Source organism: Oncorhynchus masou, chromosome 13, assembly GCF_036934945.1.
Source record: "Oncorhynchus masou masou isolate Uvic2021 chromosome 13, UVic_Omas_1.1, whole genome shotgun sequence".
NCBI lineage: Eukaryota > Metazoa > Chordata > Actinopteri > Salmoniformes > Salmonidae > Oncorhynchus > Oncorhynchus masou.
The window spans coordinates 80,701,601-80,720,304 of NC_088224.1; the positions used below are offsets into that span (position 1 = coordinate 80,701,601).

Below are 18,704 nucleotides of genomic sequence, written 5' to 3' on the forward strand. Positions count from 1 at the left end.
ATAAGACTACTGAACATCTAATCAAATGGCTACCCAGACTATTTGCTGCTACTCTATGCATAGTCACTTTAATATCTCTACCTATATGTATATATTAACTTGACCAACCAGTACCCCCACACATCCTCTGTACCGGTACTCCCCTTGTATATAGCCTCGCTATTGTTATTTTACTGATGCTCTTTAATTATTTACTTTTTTTGTAACTGCATTGTTGGTTAAGGGCTTGTAAGTAAGCATTTCACTGTAAGGTCTACTACACCTGTTGTATTTGGTGCATGTGACAAAGACAATGATTTAAATAATTCATTTAAGGGGAATTATCCAGAACGGTCATTGCATGACCACCTAGTACGTTCAGAATACTGCAGCCAATGTTAATTGATGTGTCCCAAAATAATTGATATTATGAAAGTTTCCTACAGGATTGTCCATCAGCAAAAAAATGTTGTAGTGAAAGTTTTCAAAAACATTACAACCAATCAGAATCAATTGGACACAGTATTACATAATGCAGCTTTAATATTTAAATAAATTTATGATTTTAGTGGGTAAACTGAGCATTATGCAAAGTAGTTAAGTCATGTATGTCAAGGGACTACGTTACAATATGTGCAATGTTACCATAAATAAATCTTACAGTAAATATGGACATTTCCTTTACATGTGTTATGGCAATAAAATACACTGTAGTTGGTACATAGGTCATGGTGCAGCAAGTTTGAGGTTAGTGGAGAAGCACAAGTGGGACTTTAAGTGAAGTAACTGAGGGCAGAAAAGGATATCAGGGTGCCCAGGAACTTGCAGCTGCTGATCATCTCCATGTCAATGTACAGTAGATGGGAGAATGGTCAAATATCACCATCTACTTTGTTTTGCTTATGCTGAAACTTGTCCTATCACCATTGTCAGGTCCCACAGCTCCTTCATGTACTCATGTGTACCATGGTAGTGTCAGGTCCATTCTGGGGATACACATTCTTATAATGTGAAAAATCTAATTTATTACAGGATTTACACCCAGAGCCTGCTAACCATTTTGTGGGTAAGGATGGCGTTGAACGCAAAGCTATAAAAGAAAATGCACTCTGACGTATGTAAAAATGTATAATTGACATTTGTTGGGGCAATAGGCAAACTGGAGTTGTACATAATGTCGTACAATCCATTGTTCCAGTTTTATTTTATTTTATCGATATCGACTAGGCTGCAGTGGAGACGGTAAGAAGCTTTGATATCATGGGGACCTAACTACTAACGTCCTTTCCTGGTACACCCAGACAGACACTGCAGTCAAATGCCAACCAGCGGCTCTCCGTCCTACTGTGGCTGAAGATGTTTTGCCTGACTTCAAACATTAACAAGTGTCAGATTGAAGTGTCTGGAAAAAATGTAAACAGAAACATAAGAGCAGATTACTTTGTCATCTTTACTGGCACAGTTTTAAAATAATTGTCTAATTGTAGTCACTTTCAATTGATACATTGACTCCAAGAACCATAGATTGTTTGTAGTTCATAACATTAACACAACTGACATACGTTGCTCGACTTTAAATTGAGATACATGTTTTAATAACATTGGATATTTGATTGGACTTAATGTTGCATACCTTATGTTGTGCATGCCAACCAGTTGAGAATCACCTAAATTAATTGATACTTGATTAATCAGGTCTCCTCTGCTGCTTTATCAGCCTCTCCCTTGCCCACTCCAAGCTCCTCTTCATGGTTCCCTTCTGCAAGACACAATTGTGTGAAAATAAAGCGGAAGGAATGGGAACCCTATTCCTTTGAAGCAGTACTAGGTATATGCCTGAAGTTATTTTATTCTAATAAGCTTCTATGGAATATATTACAAGTAAACTTGCACATTAGTCTACTCTGTTCGAAAGCTGACATGTAACGTTAGCAATGGTTTTATAAGGTTGTCACTAGCCAAATTTGCTTTCTGTGAGTGCGAGCTAGCGCGGCTAACGTTAGCATTTAAATGAAAGCCTGTCAGGCTGAATAAATTGCCTACCTTAAGTTGTTTTGCTTAAATACAAGGCTTTGGGCTAAAAACGTAACTCAAAAACATGTCCTGCTTCAGTACTAGCCGATAAGTCACATTTAGGTAGCTTGTCTTAAGTCAATCATAAAGCAAAATAAAGACAATAGTCCAAAACAAAATCGAGAACTACCAGGATGTTGAGCATCTCCGTTGTCTAATCTATGTACGCCTGGCCCTGCAAGCAACAACCTTGCTAGTATGTAAATTAATTTACCTTGATAGCATTAACACAGTCCAATGTGTTTCCGTGGCTGTTATAGTTTACATGGTTTTTTTTCAGCATAGTTTTTAATAAAACATGACGGTGCCGTTCACTGCAACTAGCAGTATGACCGGGCAAAGTTTGAGGCTAACTAATTTATATGATATAATATGGCCGGGGTTCGAGGCTACCGACGTTAGCTAAATTAGCTAGCAAAATATCTGATTTAGTTTATGCTAAACACTGCTGATCCGGGTGCTAGATTAATGTTAGTTGAATAATCTATATCACACCGAGAGATTTGACGAATATCCTTGGGTGCTGTGAAGAGAAGGTTTGACTGGACGTTATTACTGGGAGGCTGTGTGGTGGGAAAGGGTAATGCAGGTGTGGCATATAAAGACATGAGCAGGGTTGGAAAAGAGCTCAACTGTTTATTTTGTTACAATGACAAATCCTGGCGCCTGAGACTCCTCAAACACTGACAGAGTTGGGGTGTATCTGAACTCCTCACAAGGCATTCTGTCCTTCTAACAAGTCTACTATGACACACCTGCATTTCACTCCACCTTCACTGAACCAATACTGTCAGTCAATGACTATTCATCAGTGTCTCCGTGCTTGGTATCAAATGAGGAGAAAGGGAGGATGGCAGATGGTTTCAAGATAATATCCTGTTAAAGGGAGATAAATGTATTTTCTCGGTCAACTTAAAAAAAATACTATATTTTCCATAATGATTTTAACATTTCAATGTTCTGAACCACCTCCATTCTCAACGTGTTTACATCAGAGGTCTTACTGTACATCTCAAACTATTCAGATGAACAGTATACATGATTCTATGGTCTTAGTAAAAAAATCAAATGTTTTAATGTTTTTAGATGTGAATCATTTTTATCTAATAGAAAGTAATTGTTAACATTTCTCAAGCACTTGACCCCAAACTCAGGTCTTCTTACCCCAAACCACACCTCTAACCCAGCAAGTATGGGGATAGTGAGAGAGCACAGAGATAGAGAAGCTGACATACTCAGCCATACTTGACATACTTGACTTGCACTGCACCATCTGTCTCCCTCCAACTTTTAATGAGACACCAGGAAGAGAGGAGACTAGAGAATAGGAAGAGGCTGGATCCATTCAAACAGACATCTTGTTAGACTACATCGCTTCTCCAAGGTAATGGTCTGCTGGATATTTTTGCTGTATAGTGGATATATAGAAGGAAGTAGATTAACTTCATGTTGCAGCTGTGTGTTGGAAGAAGGGTGTGGTGTGAGGTGCTTGTGTCTCGGCTTAACCTTCTCTATTTCACAGGGGTCCCAATGAGTCCCACCGCGTCGCCGGCACGATTTGGACTTCTAACCCTTTTTAAACATTGTGTGTTTGAGCTACAGACTTATGGGTTGTACCATTAGATTTGGGGCGGCAGGGTAGCCTAGTGGTTAGAGTGTTGGACCAGTAACCGGAAGGTTGCAAGTTCAAACCCCTGAGCTGACAAGGTACAAATCAGTCGTTCTGCCCCAACCCACTGTTCCTAGGCTGTCATTGAAAATAAGAATTCTTAACTGACTTGCCTAGTTAAATAAAGGTAAAATAAAAATTTGTACTATGTCTCCTGCTTAGAGTGGTGTTTGTGGGACAAGGGCAGATCCCGAAGCGGCCCGGGGCTGGGTAGAGTTACGTAAAAGCGATCTATAAAAAGCTGACTCTCACAAACATGCATGTATCATGTTGACGCTCACAAGCTACATAAGAGTCCTTAGAAGGTAAGGGGTTATTCTACAAAGAAGATCATAGGAAATCCAAGGACATAGTGCCTACTCAAACATAAGCTCACATAGTTGCTGTAACAAACTCCAAACTGCACAGTTGCCACTGACCAAACAATTATGTACGTACAGCATTCATATTCAGGTTTTTGCATTGAGTCCCACTTTAAAAATCTATATTTTTATAAATATACATTAGTCAAAACTAATCAATGCAACTTTTTATGCCAAATTGTTTTACTTGTAGCCCGAGTTGTCCTGAACATAAAATGGTAAAACACTGAGGCTAAATAAGGGCTGGACATACAGATAAATGAAAGTCATAAATGAAGACTATTTTTGTTGGGGTCTCAAGACTGATAAGGTTAAGCCTTTTCTCTGCTCTGACATTTATGGATAGCTGCTCATTAAAAAACATCAATCTGGTACACAAGAGGATTCACCACCGTCTCAGTATATTACAGAATTTGTCCTTAATTTAAGTGCTCCATCTGAAGTTCTAAGGAGCAATCAATCTTAGATCATGTTCTTTCCCTTGTTCATCCTTGCCTGCACACTCTCAGATTATATATTACAGGACAGAGCAAAATCCAACCATTCCTCATCCAAAGCAAGTCAGACTTTGGGCAACAGGGGCAGGGGCCAACACAGACATACAGTACGCCTAGGGGACAGTAGGGACACTGCTCTTTAGTGTCCCTAGAGGATGCCAGGTGACACTACTGATCCACCGGGCTGCCTGCATTACTGCATATGGGTCAAAGGTACATAATTACACCAAATAGACTAGAGCAGGGGTATTCAACTCTTACCCTAGGAGGTAATTGCACCCACCAGGTGTCCCAGGTCTAAACCTGTCCCTGAATAGAGGGGAACAATGGGAAAAAAAACTGGCTTCGAGGTCCAGAATCGAGTTTAAGGGGACTCGAAGCAACAAACAGTTTTCAGTTCTTTATTAACTGAAAAAGAGGAATTGTCAAATGTTATAAGGCACATATTTTCACATCTGCACAGATGTCATATTGAGCGACGCAAAAGTCAAAGTTGTCAATAACTTAAAAAAGGTACAGTGTGTAGCGCTGTGATTGTACATTAATATATTATGTTCTCCTGTGTGACATATTCACAATCTGTCTAGTACAAAAACACCACATTCAATCAGGACAAAATCCTGAGTTGCTTTCAACTATTTGAACAGACAGGACCAATTGCTGGCATGTGAAAATGTTATTTTTTTTGTAATCGCACATTTTTGGATGTATACATTCTACAGACAGCTTGGACTGCTGGCCCGAAACTGTCAAATGCTCTTTGTCATGTAACCTTAATCTTGAAAAACACATTGCTAAACAATGCCAGTAGATTCATTTTGTCACACTTTAATTAAATGCTTCTTCAACCCTTCACCTGAATAAAACATCCCCAGATCAAACTTGGCAAGGTGTGTACCGAAAGTCCTTTGGTAAACAGGAAATTGAAACTAGGACAGCACCAGAGCCAACATGAATCCCACTGTCGTTACAGAATGAGTGAGATGTAGCGGATAAAAGTTCTGCCCTTGAGCTAACATGGTTGCATTAGTTGCCACACATCTTCATCCATCAAAAAGGCACCTATGAAGCCACTCCTGTAATACTTCTCCATTCAATTTGATTGTTTTGCAGCTCAATTCTCTCATGGCAAAATGGCACTTGGCAGGAAGCTTCAATTAAGACAAATGGCAGGTCCCCGAGGACACAAGGAGATAGTGAAGTGTGGGTGAGAGGATGAAATGAGTGACCAGAAAACTTGCCTAGTTAAATAAAGGTTAAATAAAATAACATTTAAAAAACAGCTATATGAGGGATGAGTACATTAAGCTGGGAGTCGGGGGGGGCATCCTTTGGGTGCAGCTCTTCTCTGGGTAAATTGGGACCCAGTCCATGGAGGCAGGGCTGAGGCATACATCCGCAGCGGGGCCCGGCCATCCTAGAGCAGGACCCGATTCAACCCCTACCCTTCCCCTTGGCCGAGATCTATTAGATAGGAGCAATATGGTGGACGCCGTAGTACTACACTGCTCAGCGCTCTCCGACGCTGTTCCTGGAGAGCTACCGTCCTGTAGGTTCACACCAACGCTGTTCTTGGAGAGATACCTTCCTGCAGTTTTTCGCTCCAACCCTAATCTAGCACACCTGATTCTAATAATTAGCTAGCTGATAGGCTGAATCAGGTTAGTTACGACTAGGGTTGGAGTGAAGACCTACAGCAAGGTAGCTCTCCAGGAACAGGGTTGGAGAATGCTGACACTGCTTATACCTATTAAGACCCGACAGACATGCTAACATCAAGGGGTTAGGGCCAAGGGGAGGTATGTTGAACCTGACACTACTCTAAGGCCCTGGGCATGGTGGCTACATAAACAAAGACTACGATGAGCAGCACCACCACAGCCAGCGTGGGCAGAACCACTGTGGCCACCTGCGACCGGGCCTCCTGCATGGCCGCCTTACGCTCCTTCTTGTCCCTGGATGTCTCCTTCTTGGGCTTCCCCTTCAGCTGCCTCATGGTGACGCCCTCCCTGGGCAGTCACACTGCAACACTCCGTAGGGTCAGCCAAGTCTCTCAGACAAGTCCTGCAGATGCAGTGACAGTTACTGCCTCTACAGTTCTGAAGGTGCAGTCATTGGTGGTCCACTTGCTCGCCAACACCACGCACCTGTGACCAGGAAGAGAACATATAGTATACAAATCAGGCTACGGCTATGTATTTTCATTAGTGTATTGGTACCTTGGGCTAAGTCTAAGACTTAAGTGAGAGACAAGAGAACCATATTTTACATTACTTAACCATATCTATATTACACAATTAGCCAAATCCAAATGAAGGATCATCCTAAACCACAAGAGTGTGGTCAAAAATGACCAGTTCTAAAATCCTACGAAATGACCATTATAGTTCATCCTCCCCTGGTTTCCCCCCTGCACGTCTAATGGCACCGCTTCCACGAAGGATCTCTTAAGAAATAGAAATGACAACTGAACGAACACAGGGCAGCAGAACTGCTGCACATTGTTGTTGTTACTTAATATACAAAAAAAAAAATAATAATAAAAACACTATCCGCTAACAAGGACATTTTAGCATAGCTAAATTTACATAGTCACTTCAAACTATGTAAATATGAGTAAGACATCTCTTGGATGCTGAATTCCAGGCTACATAAAGTGATGTGGTGTAAATTCTGTCATTGTATACGCAAGGCCTTCATGTCATTTTTAATCTCTCCTGGATGATATACCGTGGATTCTGGTAGACTGGTGCAGGCTGAGGCCCAATCTCAATACTCAGCAGTGTCATAGTGCCTGAAACATTCTTGGCTGTTGCTGCAGACAGGGAGAGTCTGAACCAGTCAGCAGTAGTTCCACACATTCTGACGTATTGGACTACTTCCTTCAGATTGACTGTGTGGAGAGGCTCTCCTACTGTATTCTTTCATATCACAGCAGCGACTGATAGGTAGATGACCCGGGTCATGTTCAATAAGAAGAAAACGTTTTCAAAGTGAATAAAAACTGGGAGGTAGGCTAGTATCTGAATTATTAAACGGGGAGGTAGGCTTCTTACCATCTGCACTTGTCCAACAATAACAACCTAGATTTTCACTACAGTGTGCCCTATTGAACACAACCCTGGTATTTCCAGAAGGATGTTTAGTCTTTAGCTCATTGTTTGGCATTGAATTGTCCCCTCCCTTGTAGGGATGGCCATTGGTAATCGAGTACTCAAACGGATGTCAAAACTATTATTATTATTGACTCTAGTGTTCCATTTGTACATGTGCATTCGCGGGGCACAACTAAGCAGAAACCAAGTCAAATATCAAACAGTTCACCCTAAATTCCCTTGCGTTCCCTCAACACATGCACACAAACTCCCATTAGTCATACAGAAATGCCTATAATTACATATACATATACTACTGATGGGATAAACCAGCTACATTCCTTGCCAAATGACACATTTTAACACAAATTCCAAATGGAATGGTTGACTGAAGTAGGGAATTAGGTGTTCCAACAACAAGCTGAAATACATTTTCCACTTGGGCTACTTTGCAGTTATCACTAGTTACCACAGACAACGCCAAAATTGGCTATATTGTAAAGATTCATGAAAACAAAAATATGCATTTTGGTCTTATTTTAAGGTTAGGCATAAGGTTAGCAGTGTGGTTAAGGTTTACATTCAGATTTTAATTAGATACATTTTAAAAGTAGGTGGGGTTTATAACTTTGTGGCAACTGACGAACCCACATTTTCTATACATGTGCTTTGCTTTCAATTAGCTAAAAGCTAGCTAGTTAAAGTCTGTGTGTGTACTTCCATTTGCACCACCGTACAGTAAAGCAACGCACGAGTTGAAGATATTGAAGGCAAGCAGTTCACAGGACACACCGCAGCCCAGTGCGGCATCCCCAATGTAGTGTTGTGGAATGACTTACACAAGAACGCAAAGAGTTAGACTGATCTGGTGGACATGAGGCGTTGGAATTGGTTAGCCGAGGCTATAACCCCCTAAACAGACAGATTCCACACTAAAAATACGCAAAACAGTTTGATAAAGACAATCAGCGTATTTATCAGAGTCATTAAGCCTAGGCGGCAGGGTAGCCTAGTGGTTAGAGCATTGGACTAGTAACCGAAAGGTTCAAACCCCCGAGCTGACAAGGTCGTTCTGCCCCTGAACAGGCAGTTAACCCACTGTTCCTAGGCCGTCATTGAAAATAATAATTTGTTCTTAACTGACTTGCAAAGTTAAATAAAGGTAAAATAAAAACTCACCAAACAGATGTCGTGGTCGTAATTCATCCCCATGCAGTTTTCAATGTGGAATTGTTCATCCATTAGAACATTCCAAAGAACAGGCAGAATAAACTAAATCAAACATCTGTGTATCTAAATATATATATATTTTTTGAGCCCCGTATCAAGAGAGAGATCACTGAGAATAACTGTTCTAGACCTGAGATGCGCATCACTTCTCATATACATACATTACATACATAAACTATAAAATAGGTGTCTTGACTGTGATAAGGGCTCAGGGAAATAAGAGCATCTTGTCAGCTAATTTAACCTCTTGAGTGTAGGGGGCAGTATTTGATGTTTGGATGAAAAACATACCCAAATTAAACTGCCTATTTCTCAGGCCCAGAATCTAGAATATGTATATAATTGTCAGATTAGGATAGAAAACACTCTAAAGTTTCCAAAACTGTCAAAATATTGTCTGTGAGCATAACATAACTGATATTGCAGGCGAAAACCTGAGGAAAATCCAACCCGGAAGTGCTGTTTTTCCTGAAACCTCTCTGTTCCATTGCATGCCTTCCTTCCATTTAAAGGGATATCAACCAGATTCCTTTCTCTATGGCTTCCACATGGTGTGAACAGTCTTTTGACATAGTTTCAGGCTTTTATTCTGAAAAATGAGCGAGAAGGATCACATCGCGTCAGTGGATGGCTGTGTCCCCCCAGAGTTTTGCATGCGCAACAGCTTGCAGCAGACATTTTCTCTCTCTCCTATTGAAAAAGCTACAGTCCGGTTGAAATATTATCGATTATATATTGTAAAAACAACCTCAAGACTGATTATAAAAAACATTTGACATGTTTCTACGAACTTTACTGATACTATTTGGAATTTGTCTGCCCCGTCGTGACCGCTCGAGCCTATGGATTTCTGAACAAAACACGCCAACCAAATTGAGGTATTTTGGATATAAAAATAATCTTTATGGAACAAAAGGAACATTTATTGTGTAACTGGGAGTCTCGTGAGTGCAAACATCCGAAAATCATCAAAGGTAAGCGATTCATTTATTGCTTTTCTGACTTTCGTGACCAATCTACTTTGCTGCTAGCTGTTTGTAATGTTTTGTCTGCTGAAAGAGATGTCTTAACATAAACGCTTGGATAGCTTTTGCTGTAAAGCTTTTTTGAAATCTGACACACCAGATGGATTAACACAGCTGTGTTTTGCCATATTGCACTTGTGATTTCATGAAAATTAAATATTTTCTGTAATTTAATTTGAATTTGGCGCTCTGCAATGATCCTGCTTACAGGATCGGTGCGCCAAGAATTAACAAGACAAGGCTATGCCATTGCACAGCCATAGACTTCTACAAGCAAGAGCCATTACACACACAAAACAGGATTTTAGAAAATTCATTATAATATAAATAAAAAACATATACCTTATTTTACATAAGTATTCAGACCCTTTGCTATGAGCCTCAAAATTGACCTCAGGTGCATCCTGTTTCCATTGATCATACTTGAGCCGTTTCTACAACTTGACTGAAGTCCACCGGTGGTAAATTAAATTAATTGGACATGATTTAGAAAAAAAGGCACACACACCTGTCTATATAAAGGTCCCAGAGTTGGCAGTGCATGTCAGAGCAAAAACCAAGCAATGAGGTCAAAGGAATAGTCCGTACAGCTCCGAGACAGGATTGTGTCGAGGCGCAGATGCGGGTAAGGGTACCAAAAAAAAATGTATGCATCATTGAAGGTCCCGAAGAATACAGTAGCCTCCATCTTTCTTAAATGGAAGAAGTTTCTAACCATCAAGACTCTTACTAAAGCTGGCCACAAGGCCAAACTAAGCAATCAGGAGAGAAGGGCCTTGGTCAGGAAGGTGACCAAAAACCTGATGGTCACTCTGAAAGAGCTCCTCTGTGTAAATGCGAGAACCTTCCAGAAGGACAACCATCTCTGCAGCACTCCACCAATCAGGCCTTTATGGTAGAGTGGCCAGATGGAAGTCACTGCTCAGGAAAAGGCACATGACAACCCGCTTGGAGTTTGCCAAAAAGGCACCTAAATTACTCTCATGAGAAACAAGAGTCTCTGGTCTGTTGAAACCAAGATTGAACTCTGGCCTGAATGCCAAGTGTCACATCTGGAGGAAACCAGGCACCTCTCATCACCAATACTATCCTTATGGTGAAGCATGGTGGTGGCAGCATCATGCTGTGGGGATGTTTTTCAGCAGCAGGGACTGGGAGACTAATCAGGATCAAGGGAAAGATGAACAGAGCAAAGTACAGAGAGATCCTTGATGAAGAGTGCTCTGGAGCACTCAGGAACTCAGACTGGGGTGAAGGTTCACCTCCCAACAGGACAAAGACCCTAAGCACACAGCCAAGACAACACAGGAGTGGCTTTGGGACAAGTCTCTGAAAGTCCTTGAGTAGCCCCGCCAGAGCCTGGACTTGAACCCGATCGAACATCTCTGGAGAGACATGACAATAGCTGTGTAGCGACACTCCCCATCCAACCTGAGAGGATCTGCAGAGAAGAATGAAACTCCCCAAATACAGGTGTGCCAAGCTTGTAGCGTCATACCTATAAGAAGACTTGAGGCTGTCAGTTTTTTATTTTATACATTTGCAAATATTTTCTAAAACCAGTTTTTGCTGTGTAATTATGGGAGTTGTGTGTAGATTGAGGTAAAAAATAATTTTTAATCAATTTTAAAGTAAGGCTGTAACGTAACAAAAAGGTGGAAAAAGTGAAGGGGTCTGAATACTTTCCAAACACTAATATAACCAGTTGATATTACTGTTTCATTCATCTTATAATTGCACTTTTTATTGACTATATAATAGGCAATTTAGCAATTAGGATTCATTATCTGTAATGGTAATGATAAATTAGGCATTGTTGCACACTGTTGGCATATATACTGAACAAAAATATAAAAACGCAACATGTAAAGTGTTGGTCCCATGTTTCATGAGCTGAAATAAAGGATCCCAGAAATGTTCCATACGCACAAAAAGCTTATTTCTCTCAGATTGTAAACACATTTGTTTACATCCCTGTTAGTAAGCATTTCTCCTTTGCCAAGATAATCCATCCATTTGACAGGTGTGGCATATTAATATGTTGATTAAACAGCATGATCATTATAGGTGCACCTTGTGTTGGGGGCAATAAAAGGCCACTAAAATGTGCAGTTTTGTCACACAACAATGCCAGAGGTCTCATGTTTGAGGGAGCATGCAATTGGCATGCTGACTGCAGAAATGTCCACCAGAGCTGTTGCCAGAGAATTTAATGTTCATTTCTCTACCATAAGCCACCTCCGTCATTTTAGAGAATTTGGCGGTGCGTCCAACCGGCCTCACAACCGCAGACCACTTGTGGGGGCAAACTAATTCTGACTGGCTGGGCCTGGCTCCCAAGTGGGTGGGCCTATGCCCTCCCAAGCCGCACCCATGTCTGCGCCACTGCCCAGTCATGTGAAATCCATAGATTACAGCCTAAGGAATTTATTTAAAATTGACTGATTCCCTTATATGTACTGTAACTCAATAAAATTGTTGCATTTATATTTTTTTGTATAGATAAATGCAGAATTTTTTCTGTGCTGGCCTTCTGTTCTAAAAAATACCATATTTTTTGTTGTTGTTGAGTACTCTGGGAGTACTGAACAGTCAAAATGTCTAACATCCATCCCTCTGTCAGAATATAAATGGGCTGGTGAAAGTTTTTAAAGTGGACAGGCTTTTTTGGCATTATGGACATGCATCAGACCCAGGATTTCATATGGATTGGCAATGCTGTGATGCAAATACATTAGGATATTGTTCTATATTGTGCCAACTGATATTACTGCATTCTTGATCAAATGTAAACAGTGTAAAAATAAAAAAAATCTGATAAATAAAGCCTACTGGGCTACAGAACACAATCACCCCAGTCAGATCTTCCCTGAATAATTTTAAACAGCTCTGCCCTTATCACAGCAGGAGATATATCTCTCTCATATATATATATGAGTAGCCTGGCTCCTGAAACAACCCCTCCTCTTGGAAAAGGGAAGTTGGATCTTGTATAATGGGTGTCTGGAGGCAAGTCACTAACCAGCCCTGATTTATACAAGTGACCCTAAAAAGCCAGTACAAGTAGTGCTCAGCCTCAAACCTCACATGCTGACACTCAGACTACCAGTTGACACTGCCTCTCATAGAGAATAAAGAGCCTGCATGAGACCGATTGAGAAGTGAGGATTTGAGATGTTGTTTTGAGCAGATTGGTTAAAAGACCAGGGTTGTGAGTTTTATTCCTGCACTGAATATTAGCCTGACTGTGGCCCCCCTGGAATGGAAAGGGTTCACTGAGATGATATCCACAGGTCTCAGCCCAAGACCCAGTGGTTTTTCAGTATCGATTCTAATATTCTGTTGATATGATATCTTCCCTATATCAAACCAAACAACTACCTCTCCCCCTACTGTATTTATTTATTTAGCTCCTTTGAACCCCATTATTTCTCTCTACTTTGCACATTCTTCCACTGCAAATCTACCATTTCAGTGTTTTACTTGCTATATTGTATTTACTTCGCCAACATGGCCTTTTTTTTGCCTTTATTTTTTGGCCTTTTTTTTGCCTCCCTTATCTCACCTCATTTGCTCACATTGTATATATACTTATTTTTCTACTGTATTATTGACTGCATGTTTGTTTTACTCCATGTGTAACTTTGTGTTCTGTGTCAAACTGCTTTGCTTTATCTTGGCCAGGTCACAATTGTAAATGAGAACTTGTTCTCAACTTGCCTACCAGGTTAAATAAAATAAAATATGGATAGATGACAGGTGACAATAACCCAACTCTCCCTCTCACCAGGCATTTGACACTTTTGCCTTGTTCGACATCTTACATAGAGGTCTATCAGATTGCATTAGGATTTTAGGCCTATTCATGCATCCAAACTCACCAACACCAGAATTCCAGTACAACAGACAGATACAGCTACAGTAACAGGCTAGATATAGAGTGCAAGAGGCTAGGTAAATGTAATAGGTAGGATACCGAACCACCTGGTGCTCAGCAAAATAAATTAAGCTTACAGAGGTTGTCCACAAAGGTAAATAAACTCAGCAAAAAAAAGAAACATCCTCACTGCCAACTGCGTTTATTTTCAGCAAACTTTACATGTGTAAATATTTGTATGAACATAACAAGATTCAACAACTGAAACAAACTGAACAAGTTCCACAGACATGTGACTAACAGAAATGGAATAATGTGTCCCTGAACAAAAGGGGGGTGTCAAAATCAAAATTAACAGTATCTGGTGTGGCCACCAGCTGCATTAAGTACTGCAGTGCATCTCCTCCTCATGGACTGCACCAGATTTGCCAGTTCTTGCTGTGAGATGTTACCCCACTCTTCCACCAAGGCACTTGCAAAATTGACCTCCCCAGACATTTTTGTGGGGAACGGCCCTAGCCCTCACCCTCTGATCCAACAGGTCCCAGACAGGCTCACTGGGATTGAGATCCGGGCTCTTTGCTGGCCATGGCAGAACACTGACATTCCTGTCTTGCAGGAAATAATGCGCAGAACAAGCAGTATGGCTGGTGGCATGTGGGAGGAGGATGTCTTCCCTGTAACGCACAGCACTGAGATTGCCTGCAATGATGATGAAGCGACACACCGCCCCAGACCATGACGGACCCTCCACCACCAAATCAATCCCGCTCCAGAGTACAGGCCTCGGTGTAAAGCTCATTCTTTCAACGATAAATTGGAATCCGACCATCACCCCTGGCGAGACAAAACCGCGACTCGTCAGTGAAGAGCACTTTTTGCGAGTCCTGTCTGGTCCAGCGACGGTGGGTTTGTGCCCATTGGCAATGTTGTTACTGGTGATGTCTGGTGAGGACCTGCCTTACAACAGGCCTACAATGCCTCAGTCCAGCCTCTCTCAGCTTATTGCAGACCGTCAGAACACCGATTGGAGGTATTTTGCGTTCATGGTGTACTTCGGGCAGTTTTTGTTGCCATCCTGTACCTGTCCCGCAGGTGTGATGTTTGGATGTACCAATCCTGTGCAGGTGTTGTTACACGTGGTATGCCACTGCGAGGACGATCAGCTGTCCGTCCTGTCTCCCTGTAGCTCTGTCTTAGGGGTCTCACAGTACGGACATTGTAATTTATTGTCCTGGACACATCTGCAGTCCTCATGCCTCCTTGCAGCATGCCTAAGGCACATTCACGCAGATGAGCAGAGACACTGGGCATCTTTCTTTTGGTGTTTTTCAGTCATTAGAAAGGCCTCTTTAGTGTCCTAAGTTTTCATAACTGTGACCTTAATTGCCTAGCATCTATAAGCTGTTAGTGTCTTAAAGTCCGTTCCACAGGTGCATGTTCATTAATTGTTTATGTTTCATTGAACAAGCATGGGAAACAGTGTTTAAACCCTTTACAATGAAGATCTGTGAAGTTATTTGGCTTTTTACGAATTATCTTTTAAAAGACAGGGTCCTGAAAAAGGGACGTTTCATTTTTTGCTGAGTTTAATATGTGAACAGCATGTTGAATCCAATAGCTACAGTTTATGTTCATGCATACGTAACGTTAGTATTAAACTAATTCGCCTAATCTTCGGTTCTCTCGACGAGAAAGATCCACAGGTAGTCGACAGGAAAGCAAGTCGATGATCATGCAACCATATACAAGTGTCATTTCACGTAGTTATCTGGTTGATTGATTGTTCAACGAATTTGGGCAGTGTTGCTAAAGCCCAAGTCAGTCAAACAGTGCATGAAGCCACAAAGAAGTACGAGCTCAACATGTGACCGACTAACATATGCAATAATGTAAACATTTGGCATCAGGGTATATTTAACTAATTATTAGCCTGATAAGGGAACTAGCTACGTTAAGAACTTCAACGTCAAAAACGAAACGTTTGCGAGCTAGCTAATCCCTAATGTTAGCTAGAATTCTGTAGCTAGCCATAACGACACTGACATTGGCACATACTTGCGCCACCTCTTCCAGTCGAAAATATAACTACAGTAGCTAACCTAATTAGCGTTACTTTCACTTACCTACTTAATCAACAATATCCACGTTTCAATGTTTTGTTTTCACAGGGGAAACTAAAACAACCCCCCCTTGAACGTGTATGCTCTAAGATTTTGCCCGTGTGTTCTCCTCCGGTTCTGACAGGCTCGTGTTACTCTGCTACGCAATCCGCCCCTTGTACCTATTGCCGCTTTCAAGTGCTAGTCGGAGCTAGGAAACTCGGACATTTACCCACTTGCTAACCATGTACGCGGCACGTATATAACTACAACCAGTTAGCAAGTCTGACATTTCCGCGTTTTCTCGTTCCTAATAGAATATGAACTCTGCATATGCTCTGCACTCGGGAGATTACGTGGCAAATGGCAATAGAGCTCAGAGATAGAGGCCAAATAAACTCAATCAACCAGTTCGCCCTATAGGGCAAGAGCGACATAGCCACTGGTGTACAGATATTTTCCTGTCTTGCACATATAGTTGGGGAAAGAGGTCCAGTTTAACTAAGCAACAAGTAGGATGGTTGGTGAGCTGTTCGGGATAGGGTAAAGTAACTGGTAAATTTAAATAGTATGATGTCTCTGAATAATTAGTCTTCAATTATCATAACACACTGATCAATACTCATGACCAAAAGTATGTGGACACCTGCTCGTGGAACATCTCATTCCAAAATGTCAGAGTTGGCGTAGTGGTTAAGAGCGCTGGGCCAGTAACGGAAAGGTCGCTGGTTTGAAACCCTGACTAGGTGAAAAAAATATGTTGATGCCTTGAGCAAGGCACTTAACGCTAATTACTCCTGTAAGTCACTCTGGATAAGAGTGTCCGCTAAGTGACTAGTAATGTAAAAAATATGTCATGGGTTGGTCCCCCTTTGCTGCTATAAAAGCAAACCCTTTACAATGAAAGCCCATTTGCTGCTATTTTCACTCTTCTGGGAAGGCTTTCCACCCGAACATTGAGGTGGCGACTTGCTTCCATTCAGCCACGACCATTAGTGAGGTCCAGCACTGATGTCTGATCCGGCCTGGTGTAACAGTCTTCCTTCCGTCCCTCTCCTCGCCCCAACCTGGGCTTGAACCAGGGATCCTCTACACACATCAACAACTGACACTCTCGAAGCATCGTTACCTATCGCTCCACAAACTCAGTGGGGAAACAACTACTTCAAGTTCTCAGAGCGTGTGACGTCACCGATCAAAACGCTATTAGCGCACACCCTGCTAACTAGCTAGCCATTTCACACTGGTTACACTGGCTCGCAGTCGGCTTTCCAATTCATCCCAATGGGGTTGAGGTCAGGGATCTGTGCAGGCCAGACAAGATCTTCCACAGTAATCTTGACAAACCATTTATTTTTGGACCTTGCTTTGTGCACGGGGGCATTGTCATGCCGAAACAGGAAAGGGCCTTCCCCAAACTGTTGCCACAAAGTTGGAAGCATAGAATCGTCTAGAACAGTTGTTCCCAATCGTTTTATTGTTCTATAGTTCTGTAACCCCCTCTAGCACTCTCAAATATTTGTTTGCCATCATTGTAAGCCTGTCACACACACTATACGATACATTTATTAAACCAAGAATTAGTGTGTTTTTGTCACAACCCAGCTCGTGGGAAGTGACCAAGAGCTCTTATAGGACCAGGGCACAAATAATAATACTCAATATTTTTGCTCTTTATTTAGCCATATAACATATAAAACCTTATTTGATCATCAAACATTGTGAATAAATCACCACAGGTTAATGAGAAGGGTGTGCTTAAATGATGCACATTACTCTGCAATGTTGGGTTGTATTGGAGAGTCTGTCTTCAATTATTTTCCACATAGTCTGTGCCTGTATTTAGTTTTCATGCTGGTGAGAGCCAAAAAGCCACTCTCCCATAGGTACATGGTTGCAAAGGGAATCAGTGTCTTAACAGCACAATTTGCCAAGGCATGATACTCTGATCACAGCCCTATCCAGAAATCTGGCAGTGGCTCCTGATTAAATTCAATTTTCACAGAACCGCTTGTTGCAATTTCGATGAGGCTTTCTTGTTCAGATATGGGTAAGTGGACTGGAGGCAGGGCATGAAAGGGATAACAAATCCAGTTGTTTATGTCGTCCGTTTCGGGAAAGTATCTGTGTAATTGCACACCCAGCTGACTCAGGTGCTTCGCTATATCACATTTTAACATTGTCCGTAAGCTTGAGTTAATTTGCACTTCCACCACTTCAATACTTTGCCCCTTGATAACCAGCGCACTTCTGTATGTTGTAAAAGCGTTACATGGTCGCTGCCCATATCATTGCATAATGCAGAAAATACACGAGTTCTGGGGCCTTGCTTTAACAAAGTTAACCATTTTCACTGTCGTGTTCAAAACATTTTTCAAGCTGTCAGGCATTCCCAAGTGGTGTCGGGAGCAACTGCTTGCAGGCGCGTTACCACTCCACTATGTCTCACTGTCATGGCTTTTGCGCCATCAGTACAGATACCAACACATCTTGACCACCAAAGTCCATTTGATGTCACAAACCTGTCCAGTACTTTAAAAATATCCTCTCATGTTGTCCTGGTTTCCAGTGGTTTGCGGAAGAGAATGTCTTCCTTAATTGACCCCCGTAAACGTAACAGACATATACGAGGACCTGTGCCAGGCCAGGTCTGTTGACTCATCCAGCTGTTGCGCATATAATTCACTGGCTTGTATGCAAAGCAGTTATTGTTTCAAAACATCTCCTGCCATGTCACTGATGCATCGTGAAACATTGTTGTTTGATGAAGGCATGGTCTGTATAGTTTTTTGGGC

The 18,704-nt window shown here is 41.6% G+C and overlaps 1 long non-coding RNA gene across 1 annotated transcript; it reads right to left on the reverse strand.

The window, feature by feature from the left end:
• Positions 1–494: 494 nt before the first annotated feature.
• Positions 495–6,398, reverse strand: LOC135553124 (uncharacterized). Its single transcript, XR_010457555.1, has 3 exons — positions 2,267–6,398; positions 1,613–1,738; positions 495–1,381 (listed from the first exon to the last, which is right to left on the reverse strand). It is a non-coding gene; the product is annotated as an uncharacterized LOC135553124 (long non-coding RNA).
• Between the last annotated feature and the right edge of the window lie 12,306 nt (positions 6,399–18,704).